The sequence below is a fragment of the Myiozetetes cayanensis genome, unplaced genomic scaffold (assembly GCF_022539395.1).
Source record: "Myiozetetes cayanensis isolate MyiCay16 unplaced genomic scaffold, myiCay2020 scf28, whole genome shotgun sequence".
In the NCBI taxonomy this organism is placed as follows: domain Eukaryota; kingdom Metazoa; phylum Chordata; class Aves; order Passeriformes; family Tyrannidae; genus Myiozetetes; species Myiozetetes cayanensis.
The window spans coordinates 3740869-3764516 of NW_026087499.1; the positions used below are offsets into that span (position 1 = coordinate 3740869).

Here is a 23648-nt window from a genome sequence, read left to right on the forward strand (position 1 = left end):
CTCAGCTGGGCCACCGTGCTGGCCCTGAGCACAGCCTGCCTGTCCTGAGTGAGTGCAGTGTGTGCTCTTGTTCAGTGCTTATTTAGGAAAGAGTTTGAAGAAAGCCCTGGGCAGCATAATTTAAACTGAATTCTTGGTGCTGTTGTCTAATAAAAACCCCTCTGCTGCTCAGAGACCTCATTCACGCTGTCTTTATATTCAGAGGCACTCACAGTGAGCTCAGAAGTGTTTGTCAGCTGGCAGTGCATGTGATCCAATGTTTTTACTCCAGAAGCATTTTGGAAAAGGCTCTGGGATTTTTTGTGTATGATGATAACCAAGAGAAGCCTGTTTTGGTTGCTCTTTTATGGTGACGCAGAGTGGGAAGTGAGCCACTAGTCCTGGAGCTGCAGTAGATTGTTTTTTACAACCTTGTTTTCCTTTCTTTCCTTCCTCTTTAGCCATCTAGAACTCGGTCAAAAACCTTGCCAAAATTCTTAGCCAATGTTATTGTCCTAAATTTATAAATGTCTAACTGAGTTTCTTCTCTGGCTTTCATGTGTTGATCACAGTGAATACAAGGGGCTTGCAGGGAGAGCACTGAGAACACTCGGGGCACTGGCCACATCAAAGAATTTTTACCTGGGGACCCCAGGAGATGGTTTTTAAAGGAGAAAGATGTGAGCAAAGGTTGTGAACTGGGAAGGGTCAGCAAAATGTAAGGGCTGTTTGTGGATTCTGTGAAGCTCTGCAGTGACAGTCTCTCTGTCTGGTAACACTGTGCCATCCCTTAACTGTCTGGGAGATTACCTGCAGTTGTTACTGACACCATGTGCCTTGTGATGGATTTGGTGTTTTGCTTCTGGGGGGTTTGGTTATCCCCCCATCCTCCCTCAGGAAGGTCACAGCAGGCAGCAGATCATCACAACCTGTGCTGGTCAACTGTTTGTTCTTTCTCAAAGCAGGTTCTACCATTTGACTTCATTAATTTCTTACTGTGTATGTGACTGGAGAATTGCTCAGAGGAAGCACAAAGCACTTGTGTATCTTTCTGCTTTCTTCCTACTACATAAAATTATTTGTGCACTCAGAGAACTCCAATGTAAACTTTACTCTCACCATGGTGAGTCTTACACATCAGCTAATTAGAGCCCTTTGAAAGGCTGAGGTTTCCTCCTTATTTTTTCATTAATTGATTTTTTTTAAATAATAATAATAACAAACTCTCATAGTCTTTGTCACATCTGTTTAGGAGTCATTATTGCTTCCAGCTGCTCCTCTGTGCACACCTTATGAAACGAGCAGTGCAGCCCTGTGAGCCAGATGAGCTGACTTCCACCACCCTGCCAGGGCTTCCCCGCAGCCAGGGCTGTGCACAGTGCCCTCCACACACACAGGACACCTTGGGCTATAAAACACACCTGCAGGCACAGGGTGTCCTGTCAGAAAAGTGTTTATGGAAGGCCCAGAGCAGAACTGGGGCAGGGATCCAGCCAAGGGGGCTGTGTGGGAAATCCACTTGCTCAGGGGCATCGTCCCGGTCTTCAGGTTGGGTGGGAAGCAGTTGGAGACTCCAGAGGAGGGAGAAAAGAGTGTCATGGCCAAATTCTGCTCTGCGGCTCCTCGTCTTTTTTGACTTGACTGTGACAGGGCTGTTTGGAACATACCAGCACACAAGGGTGAGAAAGCAGCGGGGTGAAACCACCTTGCATTGTATCAGCAGTTGTTGTTATGGGTTAAAGCTGGGTTTCTCTTATATTTCTGATTCCAATGGACACTGTGTCCTGTGAGGTGCTGAACACCTTCTGCTCTGTGCTCAGAGGCACTGACTGCTGCCTGCTCTGGACTGCTCCTGGCAGGAATCCTGGAGGAGCCGTGATTCCTGGTGGTTTGCACCAGGATTTCAGCACTCTGCAAGGTCCTGCAGCAGACAGTCTGACACATCATCCCGTGTCCTGCGTTTGGGTCTCCCAGGATACCTTGTTAGGGCCTTCAGGAGGCAGCCCCACAAGCTCAGGTCGCATCCCCAGCTGCTTTTATCCCGCCCACTTCCGATGTTTTGAACCACCAGAAGGCGATAAGGGACTCCACGTCCCTGCCGTTAATCCCCTGAGTTATGCAGTGTCCTCCCAGGAAGCTGTGCCAGCTGAAGAGCATCCCGGTGCGAGGTCAGGGTGTGGGAGCCCCGGCAGCGGGGGATGAGCTGGAGGGGGCTGGGCAGGGCTGTAATTCCTGCGGCAGAGCCCGCACTCATTTCCCGCCTGTCCGTCTTGGCCCATTAAAATCTGCCGTGTAGCTCCAGGGTGGGAAGTGTAACCTTGTGTTCCCGGAGTGTCAGCATCTCGCTCTGCTGCTGTTTACAGCCACCTTTGTCACCGTCAGCGCGGGATCAGCTTCTCCTTGAGTCCGGCTGATCATCCCCGGCTGCTCCCAGCAGCCACCTCTGATAAGCTCGGAACACTTGTGGAATTGGAATAGGTTTGTCTCTTTACAGTCACTCAAAGCAAGGTCCTGGCAATGTGCACAGGATGTAACTACACGGGACAACCCCCCTTTCAGTGAGGGTAAACCCTTAGAGAATCCCCTTTTCTTCTGGAATCTTGCTTTCCCTTGTTTCCCCTTCGTTTCTAACATCTCTCCTTAGTGTAATAAAGTAATCTTTGTGGCTTGTTTTGTCCCTCCCTAGCAGAGTCTTGTAGCTTTCTAACCACCCTGTGCTGCTTTTGAGGTGTTTTCAAGAGCTTGAACACGTTTGCTGAACCTGCTGCAGCCGAAATTGCAGCTCTGGGGGTTGTACCTGTGAGAGCCTCCAACAGGAGCCTGGATCATAGGGAGAACCCAAGGAAACACAGGCCTTTCCACATGCTGCTTGTTTTTCCCTGACACAAAACATTTTCTTGCTGGAAGAAGCACTACTTGTAAACATAACAGCACTGGTTGTAAATGTAAAACTCTCCTAGTTGCTCGCTAAGTTACAAAATCCCTGGGTCGTGATATGAGGAGCGGGGTAGTTTCTTTTGTAGGATAATTTAATTTTTTTTTTTTTTTTTTTAGCATGTGCTGTTTCTGTTTCTTGCTGCAGATGAGAGCAGTTAGCTCTGAAACATGGACATTTTATTCCCTTTTTTACGGGCTGATGAAGGGTACAAGGTAGCAAGAATTACTGCTGCCTCTCTAGCAATTAGTGTAGAGTTTGTTGGAATGTGCTGGAGCCCTTGTGGCTTTTCCCCACCCTTTGTTGAACCGATTTTCAAATATTTAAGGGTCATGGCAATGGCCAGAATACTTTTAACACCCCTTTTTGTTCGAACATCAATAAGGTACCCTGCTCTGAGTGACAGACAGGAGAATTATTAGATCCTTTCTGTTTTGTTGTCTCGGTTTTCACCTTGTCTGTCCCGTTAAGCTTCCTCTCAAGTAGACTGTGAGTACAGAGAACTTCCTTTGGGTTTCTGAGGAAGGAGCTTTGCAATTGAGATTTTGACCACTTTTAACTGGTGTAAATAGAAGCTGATGGAGCCCAACACAGCAATACCATTGTCTTTAACAATGGGACCTGAAATCCATGAGTGGGAACGAGGAGAGGCTACAGAGCTGTGCCATAAGGTTTGAGACCTTCTCAGGGCTCATGGTAGTTAAGAGTGCTCAGAATCTGCTTTTTATGACAAAAATCTTTGGGCAAATTGAGAATCCATGTCCTCCTTCTTCTGAAGTAGGAGATGCTCTTTCTGCCCTGTCAAACCCTACAGAAAACGAGGTATGTGAGAATTTTTTGAAGCTTTTCCTTGCCTGAAATTGTTGTTTGAAATGAAGGCAGGAACGGTATTTTCACTGGAAAACTCCTTACTTTGTTTTCAAAACACATTCTTACTCAAGGAATACCCTGTAATATCCTTATCCTTTGTTTTGAAGGTCAGAGGTTCTAGTCCAGATTTGTAAAAAATTGTGATTTTTTTTTTGGGGGGGGGGGAGGAAGAACTTCTGTTTCCAGAAATGATGTGAGGGCGTGGAGTGTGCTGGAGGGACACTCCCCATCACACTTCTGCTCTCCTTTCTCCCCACCCTTTGTTGTTGGAGACAAGATTTATACCTGTTTACTGTACAAATTTTCCGTCTGCCACGGTGGGTTTGTTTGCAGTGGTGGCTGCACCGAATGATTCTCGAAAAGTAAATCTATCCAGAGGGGATTTCCAGCCAGCCAGAGGCAGTAGGCAACTAACTTACAGCCCCCAGTGAAACATTAGTCAGGATAATTTACTGTCAGCAGGAGAGGAGGAGAGACCACGAGCTCGGTGACTTCTGGGCCAGCAGGACCCTGACGGGTGATGATGATGCTGCTCTTGCTTTGGGGAGGTCCTGGATGTGCTGCTGGGGCTTCCCAGGGCTGGGCAATAACTCCCTCAGGCCGTGCAGGGCAATTGCAGTGCAGGTTTTGGGTTTCTTGGGCCACAAGCAGGGAGCCAGAGGTGTGGGAGTGCCTGGCACAGTCTCCCTTGGTTTGCTGCAGAGAGCGCTGGGATTTACTGAGCAGGGCTCTCTTTGTGTTTGACCTTCTGATAAGTTTGAGATTATTGGTTTTTTGTCTGTTTTTCTCTCTTTCTTCTGGGTGTTCATTGACTTCTTCTGTCGCTCGTGCAAAGTGCACTCACTTAATCTGTCAATTCCCTTTACTCTGTTGATTTAGACAAATATATTAATATGTGCAAAGTGCACAGATGCAAATTTACTTACTGAGCACAGTTAAAGAAACACTGTCATGCCAAGTTAAATTGCCCATTTGAGGTCAGTGGGAAAGTTTGTTCGGAATTCCTTTAAATCCCAATTTTAAAAGAGGGTGGGCTGTAATAGTGTGGGATATAACTTGTGCTGTAGCATTATATGTTAATTCATGAGAGCTAGAAACTTGCAGTAGTCACAGGCCAAAGCAGGTAGCCTGTACAAAATGATCTGGTTAAATGACAGATTAAATGACACTCCAGAGCAGTGGGTGAGGTGGCACAACCAGGACAGGGCAGTCCTGTGTCACTGACAGGGGGTGAATTAGTAGTTTATCATCTTTTCTGTGCATTTGTGCAGAAAAGAGCTCTGAAAGCAATTCCAAACCAACGTTTCTAGTCAGAAGACTTTGTTTTATAATAGGTGCAGTCCTGTAAGTTGTTCTTTACAAAACACACAAGGAAATTCAAGGACAGGGAGTTGGGTCAGAATCCTCTTTTATGTCAGGAATGTCATCTCTCACTGAAGGTAAAAATGGTTTGAGGCACTGGAGAAACACACTGGCACACAGTTAGGAAATACTGAATACTTGGTATTTTCCCCTCGAAAAAATCAGTTACAGGATCGAGGTGGGATAAAGGCACCATTCCAGCTCCACGAGTGGGAGCTGTGCTATGTGCAGAGCAGCTTGTAGAGGGCAGCAATTGCCCACAGTTCTCTCAGCCTGAGGAGAGGAGGGACCAGCTGAAGAACTTCCCAGGAGTGGCTGATGGCTTTTTTAGCTTCTTGAAATAACTTTATGCAGGAACTTGTTCTTTGGAGTACCTCTTGACTCCACGTTATTAAATTCCTGCTCTGAAAAATGTTGCTAGAGATTGTTAATTCCTCTAATACCACTGAGCAGTTGGGCTCCTTCTGCCCAGGTGCTGGCTGTGTCATTGTTCCTGCAATTCCTGACAGCTTGTGATCCTTACAGGATTAGAACTGCCTACCTGGGATAACTTTCCTTCACTTCTTGGCTTCCTCCTGCTTTTTACCTGGGAGATCACGCCAAAAGAAAACATTTGCAGTGTCTGTGGCATCCTTGTTGTGCCTCAGATGTGTTCAACCCGTTACAAAGTGAGGTAGCAGGGGCACAAGAGGCAGAATGGCTTTTTCTTGGAAGCTTGGAAGAACCTTCCCCAACCTCGAGGGACAGAAATACATCCCTTAAGAACCTCTGATGCCAGCACCTTGAGAACCACCTTGCTGGAGAAGGGACTTTCCCTGCATTTCATGTTTCTTGTATTTCTCCACATGTCACTTGCGTTGCAAATCCTTCCAAACAGCTTCATAGTTTGGGAGGTTTTTTGTTTTGGTTTTGTGTGCACTTTTACGCAGCTCTTCGTGTCACCTTTGTACAGACCTCGTGCTCTCCCCAGCTGGGATCCCAGAACACACCACTGCTGGAAAAGTGACAATGCAGATAGGCATGGCTTTGTAGTAAAATGAATTTACAGCTGGAGAGGAGCAAGGGAGAGCTTCCCATCGTCAGCCACTCTCCCAATATGCCCCACTTCTTTACATTATCTCTTTCATCTGCTGGTCAGAGCAGGGTTTTCCTTGCTGTCAGTGTTCTGGTGTTTTGTCAAGCAGCTGAGTGGCCTGAGTGATGGTTTTCCTTGGGATACAGTCCTGCAGCAGAGCACCTCTCGCTGGAATGGAGCTTCCCTGCCAGACAGTGAGAATCTCCTGAGTGTTCCTTCCAGCTTCCCTCTCCTGTTTGTTTTGTGTGCCACCCTAAGTGATTCCTTTCCTCCTTAAGCATCTGCACCCTTCAGATGTTTGCAGACAGTTATCACATCATTTCTCCTTCCCCCCACCCCCATCCCGGTCTCTCAGCCAAGCTCTACATATTTAGCTCATTTAATCTTTCCTCATAAGTCAAGCCCATAATTGACAGCTCTGACACGGGGAGTCGCATTGGTTGCACATGCTGCCAACAGGATATAAATACTTTCTGTGCAGTGATTGAGAATCACAGGCAGGGCTGACACGAGCCTGCCCCTGCCCCCCCTTGACACTGGATTTTTGAAACCCCCCTTTTCAACATCAGGTTGCCACAATTCCCCAGAGATGGACTGGCTTTCCAGTCCAGTGCTCAGCTGCCAAGCACCCAGTAGGCCTCAGGGCAGTGGTGTCAGGTCACTTGGGAACGTCAGCACTGACAGCTCGTGGGGTTCCAGTGTGAATTCTCAGGGAGGTGCTGGTGTTCCCTGTGCTCCCCCTGCCAGGTGTGCAGGTGCCCTGGGCTGTTGAAGGCCATTCCTTGTGGGAAGGCAGGGCTGAGCTCCCCGGAGTGAAAGGGTTCTTCCCTGTCTCTGCCCTGAGGAAGCTCGGGATGCCCTGGATCCCTGATCCCTGTAAACGAGTTCAGGGTCCTTGCTTGTGCCTGAAGGATCTGGGAAGAGGCTGTTGGTGTCACCCACAGAGGTGTTGCATTGGAGGAAGAGGCAGTTGTTTGTCCCTGTGTTGGGACACCCAGATCTGTCCCCAGCTAAACAGATTTGGAGGTTGCTTTAGGTAACTTGTCTCCTCAGCTTTGCTGCATTCTCCTGAAGAAGATGGGAGAGCTGAAGTTGGGGAACTGGTAAATGAACTGCCTGGCTCCTAATGTGTGTTCTGTGAGGCTTCATATGCTGCAGGCTCCCCAGCGGGGCTGGTTCACAAACATTACATGTATTATTGCAAAGCATGCAGCATAAAGAGAGCATTTATGAAAGGGAATATCAGAGGAAACATTATAGCAGGGACCTTATAGCCTTTCCATTATTATGGTTTAAATCTTGACATGGTCTTTATTTGCAGTGACACTGGGACCAGTAAAAAGTGGGTTTTTTCCCTTCCCCTCCCCTCCCCTTTCTCCCATCTCCTCTTCATTCTCTCCCTCCACATCCTGTTCTGAAGCTGTGGTGCAGAGATACCAATCGTTAAACATGCCACTCGTCGCAGAGCCAGGTTTCAGTTTGTGTGGAATCAGCCCCTTTTGACTCAGAAGTTGGAAACCAGATGACTCACAGTGATGCATGTTTGTTGTTTTTAATAACTGTCATTTTGCAAAATAACGCTCAAAGCTTCAAACCGTGACTTCTGGAGCAGGGGTGGTGTGTATTTATTTTTAATTTGGGAGGCTGTAAGCTGGAATGTGTTTGTAGCTGCAGCCTGCCCTTAGAATCTGAAGTAAAATAAATTAAAACGTGGACAGTGCGAAAGATTTTAGAGAGAATTTTTTCCTGCTACCTGAAAAAATATTAATTTTCTAGATCAATTACTTGAAAAGGCTCCAGGTGCCAAACATCTGGTGGGATTGTAGGCCCCTGGTTTGTGTTTATGGTTTTTAATATATACCCAAAGGGACAGGTTTCTTAAAAAGAAAGCAGGCAGATGTTTTTAATTTGTGGAGTTTTAAAGAATAAATGCCATTCCTGCTTTATCATTTCAATTTCTAACAAAATTGTCATCTATCTCCTTTCTTTTATAAGCTAGCAAATGTATTATTTTAATGGCAGAATTCCCTATCAATAACATCCTGTAGCAGTATGGAAAATATGAAAATATCTACACATTTAATTTTCTAGAGATTTATTACTGCTTGTACAGCAGTTTGTAAACTCTAAGCTCAGTATTAAGTGCTTTATGAGAATTTTTTTGTGTGTGTTTTACTTTCTAATTTGCCTCCAGAAGTGTTGTTGTAATTTGTAGAAGTTCTACAGGTTTGTTTCGCAGGTCAGTTAATTCTCAGTGAGAATTTACAGCTCCCCCCTCCCAGCAGAACAGAGGGGCACCAGCATAAAATCTGCCTACGTGGGAACAGGACTGGACCCGAGGTGGAAAAGTGTAGGTAGGGCCCTGGTGACAGAATTCATCGTGGTCATGGATTTTCCTCCGGTTCATTTCTCAGAATTTGGGTGCTTTGTAACCATTTCGGTGGTGATTTACATTCTGCTCTGTTGCAATTGCTGTTGCACAATGAAGTGGCTGCTCTGGTCCAAGGCAGGCGGGTTCCCAGCCCACCTCAGCCTGTTGCTTCTTGTTAGGGAGTGAAGGAGCAGCTGCTGATTTAAAACAGAGGGTTCAAGTCCGGGTTTTCTGCTTTTAGGCTGAGATGGGGCATCTCTCCGGTGGTGAGAGTGCTGGAAAAGGCACAATGCCTCTGCTCTGAGGAAACATGGATCTGTGTGCTGGGCACTGCTGGACAGCTGTGCTCTACCTGATTCCTTACCCCAGTCGGGAAAGAAACAGGTTTTGAACTTCATTTTTTTTAAAGCTAATATAATCGCTTGTGAAAGAAATGGAGTGATGGCTTTGGAGGCTGAAATTGTCCTTGCTGGGGCAGAGCAGAGCAGAATTCCCCAGCATGATGTGGAGGGACCCTCCTCTCCCCCAGGAGACGGGAGGAGAGCTCAGCCTCTCGCCCGTTCGGTGCCTGCCTTCCCTCTGGAGCTGCCAAGAAGGATGCCAATTTTTCCATTTAGCTGACTATTGTATAGACCTTAAAAGGGAAGGTTTTAATGCAGTTGGCTGCGATATAGACTGTTAAAGGGAAGTTATTTATTTTAACTGGCTGCTGTATGGATTGTTACGAGGGCGTTCTTTCAGCTGCAGCTCTATATTGACTGCTGGATGTGCCGGGCTGCATTGCTGGTAGCTGTCATATTGACTGTTACAGAAAAGATCTGTATTTAAGCCATAACACTGCACTGGGATCTCCCAGGCAGGATATTAATGCTAATTCATCTGCTCACCCCCTGCTGTGAGTGTTATTTGTTTAAATCTGTAGAATCCCACAGCGCATTTATATCCTCGCTAGAGTGAGCTCCGCTCCCTGTAATTATTTAACATTATATGCTGATATAAATTGTAACAGTTAAAGAATGGTAATGAGTAGCAAAAAAACACAAACTTAACCTTAGAAATGGCAGAGTCAGCTCTTAAAACAACAGCCAGCAACTTTCCCTGTTCCCTGCCTTTTCCCAAGTCCATATGCACAATATTGTGCATACATTATGTGTGTGCGTGTGTGTTCATGCTCGCACTGGCAGCGGTGCCAGGCAGGGCTGTAATTATGCAGAATGCACTGTGAAACTTATGCACACTCTTAATTACATGCAGTGCCTACGTACAGCAAGTTTTATCTCTCTGCAGCTCAGCTCCTTGATGAGTTGCTCTGATATGTGATTGGAGTCGGGGCCACCGCGCTGGCGGAGGGAGCGGAGCCCCTGGATCCTTCTCCCGGGGAATCGTGTCCCAGGGTTAAGCTGGAAGCCATCGGGTGTCACTGTTGCTCTGTGCAGGCTGGGCTGGAGGTGGATGTGTCTGGCAGTTGAAACTGGACTTGGGAAGTGGTATTTTTGGCTATAAACATCTAAGGCATTTACACATAATGTATATATAAAGTGCGTGTCCATACACACCGTCTGAGTGTGGGTGGAGTGAGCAGAGGTAGCTCTGTTGTGTGGGAGCTGATTTTTTTTTCAGTTTCTGTTGCCTGTTGTAGCACTGGTGTCCCAAACTGCCTTGCAGGATGGGCAGCTATTGCTGAATGGCTCTGCATTCTGCTCCGGAAGGGACTGTGGTTCAGCAGTGGAGCTGACCTGGTTTCTCTGTGTAATTTGCCCGTGGACATTAAGCTGGGAGCAAATTTTTGGATTTGTGATGCAACAATTGTGGTGTAGGAACAACAAAATTATATTCAGTTTAGGTTTTGAAGAGCTTTTGAAGAGCAGGGCTTAAAAGGTCCCATAGACATTTTTAAACTGTAGTATGTGTGTCAGAGCTCATTGAAAAATCAGGTTTGCGTTCAAACAGCTCATCAATAGCACCAAAAAAAAATGTTCAGCGACTTAAAATGGGGATGCCAGGGAAAAACCATGTAAAAATAGCAAAGAAAACGTGTTTGAAAAGGACTTTGTAGTCTGTGTCCCTTCTGATTTCGGGTGGGGAGTGGAAGCTGGAGTACGAGGAGCTGAGCTTGTGCTTGATTTGCAGAGCAGCGTGATGGTCGGTTGGGCTGCGTTGGCAGCATGGACCTGTGCCAGACTTCACCACAATTCATACTGTGTCAGTTTAATAAATGCACTACTTAAATTATGAAATTACAAAAGAAAAAAGAGAATGCACTTATTCAGACTCTTAATACATTAAAAATAAGGCATTAAAACACTGCCTTTTTTTTTCCCTTCCAGAATCAATAATGAACAGGAAGGGTTGTAGACATTAACAGTCATGGACATTCAAGCTCTTATACATAAATTATCTTAGAAAAATGCACATAAGACTTGAATAATGTAAATACATTAATGCATTTAATAATTTAAACATTAAAGCGCATTCAGGAATTCGTGGCAGAAGCTGCTCCGAGATAAGGAACGGTGCTGGAAGTTGTGTGTCCCGGGATCGATGGCTGGTTTCTCCTTGAGAAAACTCTCGGGGGAAGTCGGGCTGTGCGACTGGAGTGACCGCCTGGCCTGAGAAATCCCAGGACATTACCCGGCTCTTCTGCTTCCCACCTCCCCTCCTCGCTCCACCACATGCATGAACACGTACATGTGGAATATCTCGTGGGCCAGGGGGTGGTTGGACCTTTGTTTTCTCCCTGTGGGCTGCAGTTTGTGTAGAAATGGGGTGAAACAGCTTCAGAGAATGGAAACTGGTGAGACTGTCAGTTGGACAGAGGGAGGCTTGGGGAAGTATCGCTCTCCAGGAATGCTTGGCTCCTTCTTGGAGCCCTGAAAATCACAAGGTTGGCTCTGGTGGAATGACCAGTAAAGGGGTTTGTTCTGGTTTTGCCCCTCTTTGGACTGAACCACCTTCAGCACTGGAGCAGCACCGAGGGGGGACACGAAGGTCCCCTCACCCGAGGCATTTTCCTGAGGATTTTGAGCTGTGTTGTTTTTTGCTGATGTAATTAAATTTGAAAGGTGGTGTTTCCACCCCTCATGCCACTTCTCCTCAGTGCTCAGCCTTGCTTTCCTCGCCTCTCCTGCAGGCAGGTGCTTTGGAGGTCATTTGCACCCTACAGCCCCACTCGTGGAGTGGTGTAAGGTATCCTGCTTAGGCCTAAATACTGATGGAGCTAATGATGGAACTAATAAAAAAGAGCTTAGTCTGATCCCAAAGGGAGAAGAGTTGGGTTGGTTAATTAAAGGAGCCTGGCACAGGGCACCTAGTAATTATAGGTGCAAGAAGTCTGAATTTGAAGAGGATGGTGCAGCTGGAGAAGGATAGGGAGGCACCCAGAGCTCTGCAGGCTGTGGGCAAGAATGCAGCAGAACCAGATCTGGAAATCAGACTCTGGCAGAATTCCTTGGTGAATTCTTATTTATTCCATTTTTTAATGAGGACCTGGATCTCTCCTAATGCATTTCTGTTTTTGCATGCACATGGGTATGTACAATTCCAGTTACACCCAATGGCTGGGAGGGTGATTTTATTAAAGACCAGAAGATTGAGAGGCAGATGTTTCAAGAGACACAGGCCTTGCCCTATGGTAGTTTGGGATAATTAGTGCTGACTGCTGCATTGGTTGCATTATCGATGCTGGGTCGTTATCTCCAGCATCATCCCAGCTCCCAGGAGTCTGCAGCACTGTGGGGCACAGCTGCTGGAGGCAGAGGGGCTGAGGCCACCAGGACCTGCTGGGAAAATGCTCCTGAACTCCTCTGTGGGTGTGGGGAGCGATGCTGTGTCACCACGTTGTCATCACCGGTGCCGTGTCTCTTTGTGGTGCAGTTCCTTAAAGCAGCGTTTCTCAGACTTGGGTTAGAGCCCCAGAGGGAGGCAGAAGGCTTCAAAGGAAGTCACAAAGTCACTCACCAGTAAACAGCTTTCTACCTGGAATTGCTCTGAGGAGCTCTGTTCCTCCTGCTTTGAGGAGGTGGCATTTATTCCAGTAACTCATTTTCCTTGCTGCCACCTCAGCTGAGGAATGTGGGATGAGCCACCACAACAGATGAGTGAGAAAGGGAGTCAAGCTTGCAGAAAGTTGGAGAAGCAGGTTTTATTTTCCAGGGACAAGCTCTGCAAATATTGCCCCAAATGGATTTATTAACTTCACCTGATGAAAGATAGAGACAGTTATTTTGTCCCCAGTGGATTTCTCAGTAGACCCCAGCTGGGGAAGGTATGACTGTCTGTGCAAAACATATCATTAGTTTTAGTGCTCAGAACTAAATAATCAGTAGGATTATTTAGAGGAAACTGTAGGTCTTATTCTGCCCTTACTGCTGTGTAGGTGGATCACACTAGAAAATGAAATGTTGGTTTTAAGGATTCTAGGTCAAAAGGTGAAAAGCACCAGTTTTGTTTAACTATTGGAAAAGATGAAGTAAATTGCTCTGAGGATATGACTTGTGTGCTGACCCTGTGTGTGTGTGTGTTCCTTGGCTGTCCTGAGTGTAAAGCACACAACTGGTACCTTGAGACACCTTTTTTTTAATGGTTGTGAGGACCACAGGAATCCTCATGGTCCTTTTTTCCAGTTCAGGCGAGTTTACAGCTCTGATCCCTCAGTTTTCCCACCTGGAGCAGGCAGTGCCCCCGTGCACGGGGAATAAATCCCGAGCCTCCCACACCTGGAAGGGCGCAGCGTCGCTGGTGGTAGGAAGGGGTGTGTCTGTTGGATGTGGGAAGCTCCTGCAGGGGATTTTTCATAATCCAGGGCCTGTTGAGGAGAGGACTGGAGGGGTGGGATGCTCTGGACGTGGCCTGCAGGGAAAACAGAGGAGTGGGTGGGGATCTCCCGGGGCTCCCATGGCTTAACGGCCACGTTTAGTTGGATTGAGGAGGCAGAAGCGTTTATGGTAAATTCTGGTGCTGTGTCACAGCCTGCTTTCTGCTTTTCTGGCTTTGTCTCCGTGGGGGTATTCCAAGAATCATCCCTTTTCACAGCCTGAACTCTTCCTTCTTCTTAGAGGATTACGTGGGGCAGAGATGTGAGAAGGGAGGGAATCGACACCACTGCACCTTTTTATCTCTGCCTGCTCTCACAGGGACCAGGCCTTCCAAAACCCTGCCTGGAAATTGCTGATTCAAGCAGGGAGCAACTTTAGGGCTCCTTACAGAGTAAATGCCTCCTGTGTGCTCCCCTGGCACTGGGAATTGCTCTCTGATTTATCCTGCTCGGGTCTGCTCATGTCCCTGGACTAAAGCGGGCATGGTGTGGTGGTGTGAAGGTCACTTTCTATGTGCCGTAGACGTTTCTGCAGACGTGGTGGGAGAGTAGGACATCTGAAGCAGCATATCCTGCTGGGAAAAGGAGGAAGAAAAGGATAGTTTGGCTCTTCTTTTTCACAGCCTCTTGTGGTGGGATGAAGGTTTTGACAGCCTAATTCAGCATTTAGAGAAAGAGCCAAGCAGAAAGATTCCCCCTCACCCACTCCTTGCAGCCCAGCTGTGACAAACTGACAGATAATTAACAAATCAAGACCTCCTATTAGCCTTGTCCCTGATGCATTAAACAGCTCCTATGTTGCATGTGTCCTTTAGCAAATGCCTGTGCTTTCTGGCTGCAGAGTGAGGTGGGTGCATCCCTTCCAGAAAGGCAAAGGGGGTCTCTGAGGGGTCGATGCACAAATATTTCCAGGAACAGGAGAAGTTGTCTCTGAAAGGAAATGGTGTGAGAGCCATACCATGACCGAGTGGGAGCTGCTCCAGTGGAACAGCGTGTGTGTGAAGGAGCTTCTGGGAACAGAGGATTGAGAGGGATGCATGGAAATATTACTGAGTCCCTCTTGATTTTACAGAAAATGGCATGAGTTGAAGCAGCAGTTGACAGGGCAGGTTTTTGTCTGGGACTAACCAAGCCTGTGAACATGACATGCCAGGAAATGTGGTTTGTGGTAGAGACAGACCTTAATATTGTGTTGTGGGCACTGCACTGGTGCCTGTTCCTCTCTGTCCTCAAGTTGTTGGAGCTGTGTGGGTAAGCCCCAAATGAGCTGCTTCTCTTCAGCTCCATTCAGTTGGAGAAGAACCAGGAGTGTCAGATCTCTCTGGTTCAGGATGTTGAAGAGACACAAGGCCTTGGTTCAGCTTAACACATGTTACAGGAGAGAGAGACACCTAATTGCATCAAAGCCACTCTTAAGTTCATGTATGTGGAGCCCATCAAGCTGAAAGCATCCAGACAGCATCTGCTGTTATCAAATCACTCTTGAGTCGAGCTAATTAAAATAGAGCTTCATTTTTCTGAACCATTGTTTGGCAGGAATTCGAAACAGGTCTAACCCAATTTCTGTGTGTTTATGAGCCTTTATTATATCAAAAGTACTTTTCTGTAAATGTACAGGGCAGTGTTAAATGAATTGATCCACACTGTATCACTGGAGATGCACTGTGGGCTTCCTAATGATTCCTCTTTTAGCTTTCTCCAGATATACCCCAGAAAGCTTTGTCCCTTATCGTGTCATCTTCCTTCTCTCTTTTCCTTTCTATCTCACTCTCAAGAAAGTAAATGTCCTTGTATTTCTTTCTTTCATATCCTCCTCCTCCATTCTATTGGGATTTTTGTATTATTAAAACATTTACACATTTGCTGCCACATGCAAATGCAGAATAATAAACCAGGACTCTTTATACTCCAGACATGAGCAGGAGGTCTCTCACCACTGATTCTTACCCCGTGCTCATCCCCGTTGGTTCCAGGGGATGGAGAGGAGGGGAATCTAAACGTTGCTGTGTTGCATCTGCTTGAGGGAGGAATTTTTTTTTGGCTGAATTTTTTATTTTCAGCACTTTTGTGTTTCCGCCTGCGAGTTCCAGGTGTGACACTCCTTGGTGTGATTTGCTACCTACCAAGCACAAAAGTTAAAGAGACGTAGAAATTGCTCCCTGGAGACAAGTGGCTGCCCTTGGCATCCAAAAGCTAATTCATGAATATTCTCTGCAGAAGGGGAATACCACACATAGGGGCCAGTTCAGAGCATGTGAGTGTGAGTAGCAGCCCAGTGAAACAGAAGAGTCAGGAAATAACTCTTTTTTCTGGTACCCAGTACAGTCCAAGCTGTTCATATGATATTCTTAAGTCTTAAATTTATTTCTGAGCAGTGGATTCATATTACAAAAAAAAGAAAAAAAAATAGGAAGTTAAGCATTAAGTAAAAGTCCTGACAGTGATGTGCCATGAAATCTTCTCCCTGGAAGGGTAGTAAAGACTTTTGAACTTTTTAAAACAGATGAAAAAAATACAAAATAAAGCTTATTTTTCTCTATAGTTCTAGGAAGTTTGCTTCTTTTAACTCACCTGGGAATGGAATTTAAATGCATTTTGTGTTGCATTTACTGCAGTCTGTTCTGAATGTGTGCATTGAACCCCTCTGGGTACAGGCTGAGAGCAGCAGGAGGAGTGGGGACTGGGGGCAAGTGTAACCTCCTGCTGTAAGCAAACCAGGGGGAAAGGTTCTGTTACATGCTCTCAAAGTTATGAACTATTATTGTCTCCTGTTCTGTGCTTTCAGAGAGCTTGTTACTCAAACACAAGTTTGCTCTCTCCCAATTCCTCTTTTAATAAATGTAAGTGAATTCAGTGCTGACCAAAAGCAGCAGAGTCACAGCATTCAGGACTCAGCAGGCACGTTGTGCTGGGTGCTTTCTCTGTGTGTTTTGTCATCACTGCTAATCCGAGGGTCCTTCTGCTGGGGGTTGGACCAATCCCACTGTTTATCCAGTTCCCATCTTTTCTGAGCCAGGCTGTTCAGTGGGTCCTTGTCTTTCCAGCAGCCACCTCTCACCCACGTGGCTCCTTTCCCAGCCAAGGGACACACGAGGCCGTGGCTTTTGAGAGAATTTCTGGTAAATCCAGACACCCTGATGTGCAGAAATAATTCAAACAGCCTTTCTGCCCACGTCATGGTGAGCACAGGATGAATGTGTCACATCAAAGAGTATCTTCATGAGCTTCTCAGCACTTCCTGCATGTGCAGTTGGTGCTGGAGTTGCTGCTGCAGAAAGAAGTTTGCCATCCTAGCAGGAAACACTCTTTGTGACTTTCAACAATAACAACAAAGGCAAGCTTTTGGTCCGAGGATCCAAAAGCCCAGGAAATGCATCTCTAGGTCTCCTCATCAATTTGGGACCTAATGAAATATAGAAAATACTCAATAAAAGCACCTTTATTACTTTAAATGTTTAAATGTGGAGTTTTTAGCCATCAGGTTAATGTTTTTGTATCTTTTTTTGATTTGATTGTGAGCACTTTTCCAGGTATCTCTGCCACTTGAGCGCTAATTGGATTTGCCCAGATAAACGGTGCGAGCTGCAGCCCTGACATCACTGTGGTTTGACTTCATCATCATTTTATTTGTTTTTACTGTAAAGGTTAATAAATCTCGGTGTGTTTAGAGTATGAAACGAGGCAGGCAGGCCAAGAGCTGCAGCGTGAAGGGGTGAAGTTTTATGTGCTGCTTTCCCAAGTCAGAGGGGTGGGAGGAGGAACAAGGGTGCCCTTTGTGGTGGTTCTAATGGGCTGCTGGGTGTGTTCCTCAGCCCAGGAGTGATCCATAATCCTTAAGATAAAAAGCGTTGATCTCTCCACTAGTTCTCAGACAGAGCTGCAAGGCATTGCAATTGGGTTACCATTGATTTAAGGTGGGGAGAAAACCAACTAGAGTGGGGCTGCTTAAAAAGGGATATGCAGCATTTATGTAGCTTTATTTAATTTTATTTTTTTTTAAAGAATATTGGAAGCCTTTCAGTGCAAGTACACATGAGTTCCCTCTGTATTCTCAGGGAAGTTGATATAGAACTTGAGCCAGTGTTTTAGGAAAGAACCTACTGAACAGCAGATTTTAATCAAAATTTAGGCTGCAAATTAATTTGTGTGAGAATTTATCAAGGTCCCGCATTTTTGCTGTCTCATTCACTCGTCCAGGAAAGCGGGTATATTTTATCTTTCTCATGGTTTCCTGGAAAGGTGAGCCTGACTTCCTACCACAGCAGAGGTAACCTCAGTTTGCAGCCACGAGGGCAGCGTGGAAGCCCTTTTTGGCCTAGCAGGGTTGAGACCAGCACGTCTCAAACACCCCAATTTAGGACCTTTATGGCTTAATTCATTGACCAGCCTGTACTTGGGCTGAAGCAGCATTAAAGACTGAATCTGCCTTTTTTTTTCCTGTTACAAAGATATAAAAATGCTCTGTAGCTCCTCTGGATCAGGTTCAGACTCCTGAGAAAGCCGAATCCCAGGCTCAGGTTTCCAGCCGTGCCAGCTCTCGGCAGCAGCCGTGGCCATCCTTCCCTCAGTGTTAATTCCCTGCTGTGGACCCAGATTTCAGAGAGATTGTTGATGCTTTCTGCAGCATTTGTCAAGGAAATGGCTGCTTTCTTTTTTTTTTTTTTTTTTTTCTTCCCAAAGTGAGTAATTGTTTATTAATTTTTCAGCACGTAAAGAGTATAATTATAATAGTCCCTGACATGTGCTGGCTGTGCCAAGGTTTAAGGAAAATAAAAAACAGTACAAGTGCCGTTTTGAACCTTCTCTCATTTTTTTAGGCCTTCCTGCTTTGGACCTAAATTTCTGTGTTGGAATTAGGGAGAAGCACCCTGGTGTCAGTTTAATTCTCTGTAGAACTAATCCTCTTGGACATTTTAACTCGGTTTAGGATGGTGGCATCTTACTCAAGGGTTTCAAGGGAGAGGAGTAGGTGATCAGTACATGGGATTTTTTGGGACATGCAGTGCTGGCCTGGTGGAGCAGCACCCTGAATTTGTCCTGACACCTCTCTGCTTGGTTTCTTTAAGTAGTGAACGAAACATCCGTGAAAAACACCAAACTGACCACAGGGAAAAATGAAATGGGCCCGTTGTTTGCAGGATTATTGATGGTTCTGGGCAGCTCCTGGGGAAATGCTCCTCGTGTTTGCCATTTTATCGTTTCTCTCCTGTTACAGAGGAAGCATCCTGAGAGTTGACAGGGAAGCTGAGTTGCTTTTGAGGCTGGTCATGCGAGTTCCTCCCTCTGAGGGGGGAATTGTGTGGTGTGAGCTCCTTTCTGCTGAGAACTGGACAAAGGCGAGGGGCGCAGCTGCTTTCGGATCTATAAAATTATTCCTCTTGCAGTCCCCACAGACGAGGCAGCTCTGGCCAATCAGGTTTCTTGCCCCTTACTTCGTTTTTCCCTTAATGGGGCAATTAACAGCAGGAACAAAGTGCATGGTCTGCTCAGCCTTTATTATTATTTGTGTTGTAATAAATGTCGAGGAGGCCGATTGCAGACCAGCGCCAGGCACCGTGCAAATGCAGAGTAAAAGGACCAGCCTGGTCCCAAAGAGCTCCAAGGAAAATACTAAATTTACAAAAAGGTCTTCCAGTGTTTTAAGTTCTTCTGCTTTTGCTATTTCTTCCCAACTGCTGTGGTTTGCATGATTTATTGTGCATCTGTCACAATTTCCAGCTTCTTTCGTGTTTCCAACGTGAAACCTTTTGTTTCTTAGATCCTGGTGATCCAAATAGTTTCCTCCAGTATCTCCTTATTTATTCTGTCATAACACCATCATAGCCCTATGGCTTCACCCCTAATTTTTGGGGGGTTTATTGCTGAAAGGAAAACACTCATTTTCTAATCTACATTTCCCATGGATTAAAAATTCTATGAAATGGGGTTCTTGAAATCGCAGGTTCACGGAACAAACTTGCTGGGTTTACTTGCCCATTTGACTCTTTTCAGTCTAAAACATCTTTATGGCATCTTCCACAGATGGGTTCTGCTTTTGATCCTCTTGCACTAAATCTAAACCTTTGTGTCACAGGTATTTTCCACTCCCTTGGCTGTGGAATTAGAAGAATCTAAGTGTGAACAGTGATCCTGTTCTGGTGCATCTCTGATTGATTCAGCCTTCTGCAGTCTCCCATTCAACAGTGATTTTTTTAAGTACTGAGGCACAGTTGTTAGGGGTGACAGGGACATCCTACCCTAACCTCATCCTCCAGCTCCCTGGAGTGTGAATGCACCTCCAGCAGTCCTTGCCTGCCCCGTAGTTAAAAGAATGGAAATGTAAAAAATGACAGCTTTGCTGGTTTTTACACTGTGCACATGTGAAGGTAACGGGGTAGAAGGGGTTTCTTTGGAGAGCTGCAGTGGTGGTGATGTGGAGAGAGGAGGGAGGAAGGTGAGACTGGAGGTGCTGCTGCCCTGGCAGCTGGATCATGGATCCTGGAGCTGTGGAGCCAGGCACTGATCTTAGTTCTGCTGTAGTGAGCATCTTGGACACTGAGTCATGGCATTCCTGTGGGGTGATTCAGCTCAGCAGCTTGACACTTGTGTTAATTTTCCAGCACAGAGCCCCAGTGATCCCTAAGCTTCCTCCTGCAAGAAGGGAGAGGCGAGACGTGTAAATTGGGTCACGAAAAGTTACCAAAATCAGCTTCTCTTTACCAAGTTTTGAGCTTTGACCTTCTCTCTGGCACCTTTCTTGGATCCCGTGGGATCAGTTTGGTCATGGCACGTTGGCTTCACCCACCTGGGGGCCAGATTCCTTACCTGGAGCGGGAGAACTGACCTGCTGCTCCGTGGATTCTCCACAGGGATCCCCTGCGTTCAGCACTGGAGGTTGTTGCCGTTTCTGTGTCAACAGAACTTCAAATCATTTGCTGCCAGTTGGATTGCAGGAGTTATCCCCCCCACACCCCCACCCTGCTCATCCCGCTGCAATTCCTTCTTTGGTGGTTCTGGGACTGCAACTTCAGTTTAGGCAGTAGTGCAAAAAGGAGATTTTTAAATTTTATGTGACTCTCTGAAAGTGAGATGATTTCTCTTCAGTAAAAAGTTAAAATGTTTGAACTCTAGAAAAAAGGTTCGTGCTGCTCACTGGTTAAATTTATTATGGCTGCATTATCAGTTTAATACATTTAGTTTGCTCTTCTGCTCATATTTCTTATAAGATGTTTTTTCCAGCATTTATCACTTCCCCCTAACAGTTTTTATTGTGTTAAACCTGATGTTATGAAGTCTCATTTGGAGGTGTATTTCTTTCTGAAGTAAAAAAAACCAAACATAGCTAGCACATTTTCTCTGCAAATAAAAATAGTTATTTTACATTTCTTGTAATGAATGTGTGAAAGTTTCTGGTTCTTTTTAGTTTTATGCATGTAAGTTTAACTTGAATATTATTCCTCTTGAAAAGACAGGAATTTTGTCGAGATGTCCACCGTGTTTTCAATGGAATTATAAAAAACTGGAGATGACAGAGATATTTCACTTTGAAAGGTGACTACTACACAGACGAAGTTGCTACTTTCCATAAGGGCTTTCACTCCATATATCAACGTGTTTTAAGAGAGACTTGGGTCAATAATACCATGCTTTAGAATTCCCTAAATACATATTTACACAATAGACCTTAAAATATATTAGTCTATCATGTCAACTCCTGTGCACTTCCATCCGGGATGTTTTATGTCCTTAACATACGATACAATAAAACTTTATTTTGTATAGCGTTTTTCATACAAATGGGATCCCTGCAACGCGTTGTGGGGGTTAAACAAGACTTTCACAAGGTTGAAATTAAAAAAAGCTGAGGGGTGCAGGAAAATTCGGGGCTTTGCATAGGACAGATGTGTTTAACCGAACAAAGGGAATCTGAGCAGAGGATCCAGCGAGCTGGGAGTGTGGTTGGAGCTGCAGACCAGCGTGCCTGGAAATGGTGAGGTTATGTGAGGAAAGGCTGCTCCTGTGTGAATGAAGGAGGTGGAGAGGTCACACCCTCGGGAGCAGCTGGAGGAAGTGTGGAGTGGCTCTGGAACAAAGAAGTTGGGAACGGGGACTGTGTGGAGTCACTTCTTTGTAGTGGGAATAGGAGGAATGAGGGGAAAATATGTTGAAGGGGAAGGAGGCAGCGCTGCTCCAGCTGAGCCGGCGGGTGGGATGGATGGGATTAGGATGGCAGTACACCGGGAGTCTCAGCTGCTCCATCGCTGCTCGCTCCCGCCTGGCCCCGGCGCTCCGCAGGCACAACACGCTGACAGCTCAGATGGCTTTTTTTCTTGGCTTTTATAATTTTTTTTTCTAATTTTTTTTTTTTTGGTCACACTATTCATGTAAATTAAGTGAGGCTTTTTTGTATGTGATAATTATAGATAAATGTATTTAAAGTAGATCTGGATTTTGTAGTCCTCGGGAAAAAGAGGAAGAGCAATTTTTTTCCCCCCCGTCCCTGTCATGTGTTCGTTTTAATGAGCAATTTTAAAAAATTGAAAATAAAAGAGGAAAATGAATAGGTGTTGAACCAGCCTGTGATATGTAAATGCCAACTAGTAATTACCTAAAACCTCAATTTTCTTTCTGTTTCATCTTGCAAAAACATTTCATTTCCACTGAGTGAAAACACTTAATTTGGGGGCTCCTGACGGCGGGCGCGGGGCGGCGGCGGCGCCGCCAGGGGGCGCGCGGGCTCCGCCAGCCGCCCGGCCCGAGGGAGCCCTGAGGGAGCCCCGGGGGAGCGCCGGGGTTCGCCCTCACGGAACCGGCAGAATCGCGTTAAAAAAAACCAAACAAACCAAACCAAACAAAAAAACACACTTCCGAGATCACCCCAGCCCGACCCCATGACCCGGCACCGCCTCGTCGACCGGGCCGCGGCACTGAAGTCTTCCCTTCAACGGCGACTCCACCGCAGCCCTGCGCGCGATGTCTCGTCCCCCTTTCTGCGTGGGAATTCGCCCTAATGTCCAACCTAAATCTCCCCTGGCGCGGGTTGAGACTAGCTCCCCTTGTCCTATTGCTTGTTCCCGGGGAGGAGAGCCTGAATCCCACCTGGCCACAACCTTCTTACAGGTAGTTTAGAGGGATAAGGTCCCCCCTGAGCCTCCTTTCCTGAGCAGGACCCGTGACAGGGACAGAGGTGGGAGCAGCTCCCTCACCCCTCGTGTGGGTGGCTGAGTTCCGTGTCATCCGGACTCTGAGTTCCCAGAACCTGGGATTTTCCCTTTTTTATCTTGTGTTACCGATTTTTTATCATTTTGTTGTTTGTTGGGGTTTTTTTGCCTTTTTTTTTGTTTTGCTTTGTTTTGGCTGCTGCTCGGTGTTCTCTTAGTTCCAGGTCCTTAATCTCAGATAGGGTTCAAAGCCCCTTTCTTCCTCGCCTTTGTTCCTGTGAATCTTGCTCTCCTACCTTCTATGAATCTTCCTTTAAACTGTATTTTTTTTCCCTTGCCGTTTTACAGGAGGGCTTTGTTATTGTTGTTCCTGCATTTTTAAACTTTTCTCCTTCCAACTTTGAGATCCGCCAAACTTCGTAGATTTCTAGTTTACCTCTCAGCCGAAACAATTCCTGGGGTTCTGCATGTTTTCATATAAACCTCAATGAAACCACAGGAGCTTTAAAGCCTTCCCCCTCCGCTGACTGACCTGCAGATAATTCCTTTACAAATAACAAGCGCTTTCTGTGGAACACGAATTTCGCAGGAATTTTGAGGCGCAGGTGGCTGAACTGGGGCAAGGCTTGTCGTGGAGGAGGAGGCTGGAGCGGTGTCCCAGGACCGGCTGGGCGGGAGCGCTGCCGGGATGCGGGAGCGGTGCCTCCTTAGTGAGATATATGGCTTCATAATTAGCCCCTTGCATTTTTTCCGAGTGCTGGCATCAGCGTTCTATGATGTGTTTCCCTGATTAACAGCTGCTTTGCAACTATTTCCGTGTGCCACCGATAACCATATTTGTCAAGTTAGTCCTGGCAGGGCACTGATTTCTTACTAAAATGCCGCGTTTCTGTTGGAAGGGGTTTTCTTGTTCACCGCCGTGCCAGGCTTTTAAGTCAGCCCTTGTTAAAACGTAAGTTGGCTTTAGCCTGATGCTTGTTAACAGGATTCTGGGTATCTCCTTTAGAGTAGGAGTGCAGAAACCTTTCACAGACAATTTAATCTTCCGAGCCTTGCAAACATACAGCCGTACACTGAGGGGGTGTTGCTGCAGGCTAATATAT

General features: G+C 46.1%; 1 protein-coding gene across 2 annotated transcripts in view; it reads left to right on the forward strand.

Moving 5' to 3' along the window:
- Nucleotides 1-23648, forward strand: part of PEX14 (peroxisomal biogenesis factor 14) — a 70447-nt gene that overhangs the window by 5433 nt on the left and 41366 nt on the right. The window lies entirely within an intron of this gene.